This window comes from Macaca mulatta, chromosome 15, assembly GCF_049350105.2.
Source record: "Macaca mulatta isolate MMU2019108-1 chromosome 15, T2T-MMU8v2.0, whole genome shotgun sequence".
In the NCBI taxonomy this organism is placed as follows: domain Eukaryota; kingdom Metazoa; phylum Chordata; class Mammalia; order Primates; family Cercopithecidae; genus Macaca; species Macaca mulatta.
Genome location: NC_133420.1, coordinates 11,134,069 through 11,141,205, shown reverse-complemented (window position 1 = coordinate 11,141,205; position 7,137 = coordinate 11,134,069). Strand labels below are relative to the sequence as shown.

The 7,137-nt window shown below is 47.7% G+C and overlaps 1 long non-coding RNA gene across 1 annotated transcript; it reads right to left on the bottom strand.

Annotated features, from left to right (window-relative positions):
• Window positions 1–417: 417 nt before the first annotated feature.
• LOC144334831 (uncharacterized) lies at window positions 418–5,704 on the bottom strand. The gene is made up of 3 exons (XR_013405073.1): window positions 3,566–5,704; window positions 1,868–2,031; window positions 418–1,474 (listed from the first exon to the last, which is right to left on the bottom strand). It is a non-coding gene; the product is annotated as an uncharacterized LOC144334831 (long non-coding RNA).
• Between the last annotated feature and the right edge of the window lie 1,433 nt (window positions 5,705–7,137).

Here is a 7,137-nt window from a genome sequence, read left to right as displayed (position 1 = left end):
GGTGCCGGCTGTTTCAGGCTCTTTCTAAACAGTTCAGCTGTCACTAATGCACACTCCACCCCTCTGAAGCGTGAGGCTCTTGGCTCGCTAATCAGATCTGTAGCTTGCCGTTGGGGGGGATATAGGACATTGTTGTTCAAAGCATCAACGTGCTGGTGGCACAGATCATTGAGAACTGATCAGCACTGAACCATGTGCGAAGTGCTCCAGGGGTGTTCTCGGAAGGACTCACCTTGCACGGGGCATGAAATCGAAGGTTCAGATTCCCCTAAGACATTAGAGGCTTGATTTGCAGAGTTCAAGTTGCACCACATTGCTGATGTACATGTGGCAGGTGGCCCTGAGGTTGGTTCTGAGGGTCCTCCCCAAATCTAAATGGCAGATGTTACACCCCTAAGTACAACTTGCACACTAACGTTAGAGCAGTTGAAATATTTATTGATGTTTCAGCTCTGAAATTGGACATATTGCTGCAACAGGAAAAATCAAGGTCAAGGGCTCAGTACCCTGAGCCTGCCCCCGCTTCGCCAATGACAAGTTTCAGGTCTTGCTTGCTTCTGGATGACCACCTACAAATCGGGGTTGCCATGTCCTTCTACTTAAGGTCAATAACGCGCCAGACTGGCTCAGGGTACCTAGGGCAACACCTTTACCTACTCTCACCAGTTCGTTATGAAGGACCTGTGAACAGCCAGATGAAGAGGTGCATTGCTCCAGGCCTGGTGGGTGGGGGCGGGTTCCAAGTGCAAGGGCTTCTGGCCCTGGGGAGTGGGAATGCTGCCCTCCCAGAATGTCAAGGTTTTCCCCAACCTGAAAGCTCTCCAACCCCACCATTTAGGGTTTTCTAGAGGTGTCACTGTAGACATGGTTGATGACATCTTTGGCTAGTGGGGATTGACTCATCTCCAGCCCTCTCCCTCCAGGTCAGAGGTTGGCTTGGAGACTGACAGCTCCAGCCCTCTAGTCCTGCCTTGGTCTTTCTGAACCCGAGAACCACCCTGAAACTGCCTAGGGGGCCCCAGCTCCCAGGCCTGTCCCGACTACACAAAGGCACTCTGACCACTCGAAAGATTCCAAGGGTGTTAGATGCTCTGTGCCCAGAACCAGCTGAAGACCCAATAGCTACGTCTCCTTGGATGGCACAATCACAAGCTCTCATCAGCTGACGGTCCGGGGCAGGTGTGCTGAGAGAGCTTTGCTATGGCCCTGTTGCTGGGAATCTCTGTTTTCAAGCCTTGCTGGGCAACAGACGCTCTCTGGTCATTCCCCAAGCTGATTGAATTTCCAGTCTTTTCCGTTTGATTCCACTGTTCTGGCCCAGTTCTTCTGAAGCCTCTTTCAACATCGTTGCCTCACCTGGGCGCTGAGATCCTGTGACCCTCACCCAGCAGGAGATACGGATGCCAGGATCCGGCTACCCTACTTCCAGTTGGATTGTGAAGAAGCCGGCTATAAGCCTTCCCTTCCTAGGTCTCTGTAATGCCAGAAATGGGATGTTTTAGAGTTCATTATTATTTCATTTTAGGTTGATACGAGCGACATACAAATTTGAGTTGGGCAGTTCACTGGCCAGGCACCTGACTCTTCTGGATAAGAAGAGTCTGGGTAAGTCTGGATAAGAAACAGGCCCCACACTGCCAGGACACAGAAGGGCAGCCCCTCTCCCCACAAGGTCGTGACAGAAAACCCCAGCTCCCGCAAATGCAGGAATTCTACAGATTTTCACTTAGAAGAAAATGCCACCCAGGAGTACCCACCCCGATTAATTTTCTCAAAAGTGGTTTTGCAGAGGCTCAGAAGAAAAGTCAGGACACAGGACGCCAGCCAGCCCCATCTTCCCAAAATCACTTGCCCCGGGGTCACCTACCTGCAATCAAACTGTTAGACATGCCTTTTATTCTCAGCTATTACCAGAGCAAATATTCCTGGAGAAGCACGCATTCGAGTAGGGTGCCTCTTTCCCGAGGTCCTGGAGAGCGAGGCTTCCGCAAGTGACTGGCCAGGGACCCTGGAAACTTCACGGTTGGCGAGCTGGAGGGTAGAGGGGGCAGAACCCTAATGGTGGGTGAGTTGAAAATGGAAGAGCGTTCTTCACCTCAGTCTCCTGGGGTGTTTCCCTTCAGGAACTGAAGAGGTGAGGAGGGCTGTGCAGTCTCAGACAGGTGCTACCTGGGCTTCGAAAGCCGACGCATCTGTCCCCAGAGCTGGGCAACCGCCAGCCCAACCCACCCTGTAATAACTGAAGTCCTTTGTCCCCACCTAGAGCCAGTCCGGGGGTCGGGTGCACACTGTACTTGACCAACCCATGCCATACAGGCAGTGCTGATGTCACTTTCCTACTTCAACGGCCCCCCTCCCAAAGTATACCTTCGGGACATTGGAAAAAAGACACCCCTTAACGTAGCCCCAAGGCCTCTGCTCTCCATGAACCTCCTGAGGGTGACTGCAGCATGGCGAGCAGGGAGCCCCGGGCTTCTTGATAAAAGTGTAAAATGAAGCTCTGTCTGAAAGGACACCCATCTGTTAGATTTGGAAAACATCTAAAGGCCGTTTGCTTTTCACAATGAGTAGACTCTTAGGAATGTATTCCAAGGAAAGGCAGAAGATATAGAGAAACAAATTCAACAAGAATATTCTTTGGAGTAATAGCAAGGGAGGGAGGGATGGAGAGAGAAGTAGAGAGGAAAAGGCGAACAGAGGAACCGGGAGACGGGACAGACACAGACAAGAGAAAGAGAAACAGAGTGACAGAGGCAGAGAGAGCAGCTAGCTCGTTTTCAACTTGACCTCCTGGAAGAATCTAGCAGGATCATAGAATCCTCAGCACATCCTTGTACTAGGACAGCCAAGTTTCAAGCCAAAGTTTCCCAAACTACAAGGTAACAAATACTAAGACTGGAGAAGCTGTGCACGTTCTTTTCCAGCTCCTTTTTGCAGCATCAGCAGAATGGGGCAGGTTGCTGCGTTCATTCTAAAAATCAAAACTGCAAGAAGACTCAGCTGCGGAGATGGGGGTGGGAGGGCAGATGTTCTCTTGCTCACTGAGCTCACACCCCGGAGACGGCCAGCACCTAACGCTGCCTCCACAGGTTCCATGGAGGACACGGGAGAGTCTACGGCCATGTGAAGAGCAGATTCACATTTGTGTGGCTCCCTCCGGGGGGAGCTAAGAGCTGTATCCCAGGAGTCCTCCTCGCTCCCGTTGATCCTGCTGCCCTAGCCGTTAGCATCTCTGCCAATCTTCATGAAAGAGCCTGTTGCACCGCAGTCCAGCAGGGCCACAATATTCAAAATGAAAATTGTAATGATCACTCTTCTGACTGCAAAATCCCAAGTCAGAGAACTTCTCTCACTAAAGAAGCCGGGCGGGGCGGGGGGAGCTGGACAGAGAAGCCGCCCTGGCTGTGGGGTGCTAAAAACTGTGACACCGCCTGGCACCAGCAATGAGGGACTCACGCTCGACCCCAGAGGGAAGAATAACAAGGGGCCACCGTGGGTCTCCCCCAAGCTTCCAGCTGTCAGGAAATCTTGTCCAATAACCCACCTTGCCATGCCACCTGCTCACCTGCATTCTGTAGTAGTAGTAATGTATCATTCACGTCCCAGCAGGCCAAGTGGGCAGGAAAATGGGGCCAAAAAGTAGAAAACCATGACCGTAGAAGGCAACGTCACGTGACTGAGCTTTCTGGGTTGTGCGTCCTTGTGGTGATAAACACAGTCCCGAGCTGAACACCAGAATGAAAATGAACCTTCCTCCGTGCTGAAGTCGGAAGAGATGTGCTTGGCTATCGGCAGTGCCTGCCTGTTTGGGCGGTGATTACTGCAGGTCACACGTGCTGTACAGGAGGAGGGCAGGGAACTCTGGAGCCAGGCTGGCCGGGTGCAAGTCCCAGCTCCGTGGCCAGCTCTGTGATCTGGGACAATTCGCCTATGTCCTCTGCCTCTTGATTTCCTCCTCTGTAAAATGGGGGTAATAGTCGCATCTATCTGAAAGGGCTATGTGAGAATTAAAGGACCTTGTCAATGTAAGGGGCTGAGAACAGTATCTGTTCTTGGTGAGCAGGATGACCAGGAGGTGACCAGCAAAATACCCCTTTCGAAGCCTCAATACTATTCCGTAGTGAGCAAAGACATAGCTCCTCTACGGACGAAGCCATTAATAGTCAATCCTGGCAGGCAGAGTGCAGATTCTTTCGAATCAGAAATTTGAACTCTGGCCAACGACTGCTGTACTGATTGAGTAAATCTTAGGATTTATTGTTAATGGTAAAGTAGTCTACAAAAACAAACAGTCTGAAGGAGTTTGAGAGGGTGTGGACTCAGCTGCAACCCCTCCTCCCAAGGCCGTTGGTCAACATCATCTCCAGCCCTGTGGAAAGACAGAAGCAGTGAAGAAAATGTCGGACAAACATTTGGTGTGTTTGTACACTTCTCCCAGAAATCCTAAATGCTTTGCATGTTTCAGCTAATAATTCCTTAAAATGGATTATGCTGACCATTTTATAACCTACTTCACTGCTCTCCTGTCTAAATCCATCCCTTTGTGACAAATGTTTTACACTTGGCTCATTTTTTCAATTGTGTTTGCTGTCTTACCCCCATGTAAATGATAAACGTGCATGCTTATATTGATTTGACTGAGACAGCTAATGCTAAATATGTCTCTGTTCCTTGAATGTTGACTTGTGATGGTGTCATTTAAGTCTCTTCTTTTTCCCCTTGAGTCAGCAAAATATTCCATGTTACTTTGAGCAAAACTTGCTCACTAGTGTTATGGAGGGTATAAACACAAATGGAATAAGTTTCCTGCCTTCAGGAGGATTGAAATCTCAAAGTCGGTATGACAGCAAGGATGGGAGTCAGCTCAGTTTGCAGCTTTTAAAACATGTTGGAATCTTTCCTCTGCCACTTTTGATGGTGAGACCCTGAACCAATCACTTCCACAAGCATCAGGCTCTCCATCTATGACATGGAAGTAAAAAGAGCAATCTTGACAAAATTGTGATGACTACAGACGTGTACCTAACCTCTTATTTACCACCTCCCGATAGAAGATATTGTAACTCATCCCGTTTGAGAGCTGGTGGTGATCACCCCATCCTGTGAGATTCAAGTATAATAATTATCTGGAATCCCCCATCTTCAGATGAGGAAGACCCAGCAGCCCTGACAATGTCTTCTGGAAACTGGATTTTGTTTGAAGGGTGAACTGACTTCAAGTTTCTATTTTCACGTATTGTCCTTCCTACGTGCCTCCTGGGGTTTTTCCCTTCCTCCCAATCTACATTAACCTGATGATAACAGCCAGCTATGTTTTCTAGAATTCCCCTAAATTGACTCATACCAAATACTGAATACAGTAGATTGGGAGGGTTCATTAAATCACGATAGAGCAACCTAAAGAAGGAAAGTAGACACCTTTGTTCTTAAAGAGTCTTCAGCCATCCCACCCTGGAGAAGGTTGCTGATTGCCTCTTCTCCTCAGGCAGTCTTGTTACTATGCATCACTTTTTTTTTTTTTTTTTTTTTTTTTTTTTTGAGATGAAGTCTCCCTCTGTCACTCAGGCTGTCTTGGCTCACTGCAAGCTCCATCTCCCAGGTTCAAGTGATTCTCCTGCCTCAGCCTCCCGAGTAGCTGGACTACAGGTATGTGCCACCACAGCCAGCTCATTTTTGTATTTTTGGTAGAGACAGGTTTCACAATATTGGTCAGACTGGTCTTGAACTCTTGACCTCGTGATCCATCCACGTTGGCTTCCCAAAGTGCTAGGATTACAGGCGTGAGTCATCACACCCGGCCTGTATCACTTTTTATGCCTCGTCTTCATCCTTACAGCTTCTCCTTCCTAGGGGCCTCAACTCCCAACCCCGGAGTAAGGGTCACAACTGTCCATCTTCATGCAACACAGCTTACTTCCCCTTCTTCTCCTCCCCACCATGCCCTATGGGTTGCTTTTCTACAACCAGAATGGAGCCCCAGAGAGATCTGCTAAACTAAGGCAGTTCTCAGCCCTGAGAGAAAAATCTACTTCCCAGTTCTCAGTCCCGCTAAACTATTGTTAAGATAAAGAAGGACCATGATAAATCCTATTGGCTAAGAGAAGAACGTTCTCCAGGTTGCCATAGGATAAGAGAGGAGGTGACAGAATCTGCAGCCATTTGGTAGAATATGTGATATGTGAATCATTCTGAGGAATACGTTAAAATTCTGTAGTCAGATCTTGGAAAATGGTATTTCCAGCAGAGGGAATAATGTAACAAAAAACCCAGGCAGAAAACAAATGAGTGTGTGTGGAGAACAATAATAATGTGTTGTGAATGAAGGATTCCGTGTCATGAGTGAGAAATGGCTGACCGAAAGTAGGGAGATGCAGATAGGAAAATACCACGGGAAGACTGAACATCGCATCAAGTGATTTAGGTGATTCTGCCTGCAGTGCAAATATTTTGGGCTCTGAAGTGAAGTCATCAAAAGGTATACGTCTGTCATGGAGGATTGGTCTAGATAGCCTCTCAGATCCCACTTGGCTTTGAGATCCTTGATTCTGGGTCACACCTGCGGGTCTGGAGGGCAGTGCTTCAGGGTCATGAAGGTAGGATTCCAGGAGGCTGAAACACGAAGGACATTCAGGTGACATCAAGAAATCGAGTGGGGTAATAAGAACCTGAACTAAAAGGAATGCAGTGTAAATATGAAGGAGAAAGAGGAAATGGGAAACTGATTAGAAACGATAAGTAGAGAAAAAGGGGAATATGTGATCCCAAGGTTTAGAACAGTATTTGTAAGTTATAGTCCCATAACTTCTTGCATAAACAGTATCTATGAGAGTCATTTTAAAAAGAAGAGCAAACTTCCAAGTTCCACTGAAAGACACCAGCATCTCTGTGGAGTGAATTGGGGAAAGAGAATGAAGAGGTCTGTTCAACTTTTAGACACGCAAAATGTGAATTGAATTGCATGAGTGACATCAACAATGTGAAGATATTTAGCAGGAGCTCTTTTTTCTCTTTTTGGCCTATGGTATTTAATCCTTCTATCATCATTATCGTCCTTTCTCTAATTTAGTGTCTTTGAACCTTTATTCAAAAATCCACTACGTATATGTAACATGTTTGTGAGATTATTACTAGACCCTC